We start from the raw sequence: 593 nt of genomic DNA, 5'->3' as shown, positions 1-593 counted from the left end.
TCCCATACCTGAAAAATGTCAGTGAAAAAACTCAAACAAAAAGCTAAGAAATTCCACATAGACGTCCAATGGAAATCTTACAAAACACTAAGATTCATTGTGGTGAAGAACAAACAGAAACCTACCAACAAACACAAAAAAAATCATTTATGAAATTCCGTGTTCCTGCAACAAAACATAAATTGGAGAAATGGGAAGAAGACTCGCGACAAGAATAAAGGAATACAATAACAACATAAACTGGGAAAATGCTAGAATCATCGACACAGACAAATTTTGAAAGACAAGAAAAATTAAAGAATCATTTTTACATTAACACAATAAAACTTTCATCAAACAGAGATTCAGGATTAGTGGTGAGTCAACTGTGGCTACCATTGGTCGAGGCTACAGGAAGTCTCTCCTCCTATCAGAAACGTGTTTTAACCAACCAATCATAACAAGCTCTCAACAATCTACTAGAACACTATAAAGACCAAATTACACCACACACACACTAACCTGAAAACGAAAGGCGGAAGACTTTCGAATTGTCATCCTCTACATTTGTAGGTTTTTACAACAGGCAGTTGCTGTCCATTTGAAACTTAGAT

The 593-nt window shown here is 35.4% G+C and overlaps 1 protein-coding gene across 1 annotated transcript in view; it reads left to right on the top strand.

The window, feature by feature from the left end:
- LOC106462357 (protein GDAP2 homolog) overlaps nt 1-593 on the top strand; it is a 136,517-nt gene that overhangs the window by 60,357 nt on the left and 75,567 nt on the right. The gene's annotated exons all lie outside the window — the stretch shown is intronic.

Source organism: Limulus polyphemus, unplaced genomic scaffold (genome assembly GCF_000517525.1).
Source record: "Limulus polyphemus unplaced genomic scaffold, Limulus_polyphemus-2.1.2 Scaffold1149, whole genome shotgun sequence".
NCBI classification, from domain to species: Eukaryota; Metazoa; Arthropoda; class Merostomata; order Xiphosura; family Limulidae; genus Limulus; species Limulus polyphemus.
The sequence above is the reverse complement of the archived record's forward strand: the minus strand, read 5'-3'. Positions and strand labels throughout refer to the sequence as shown.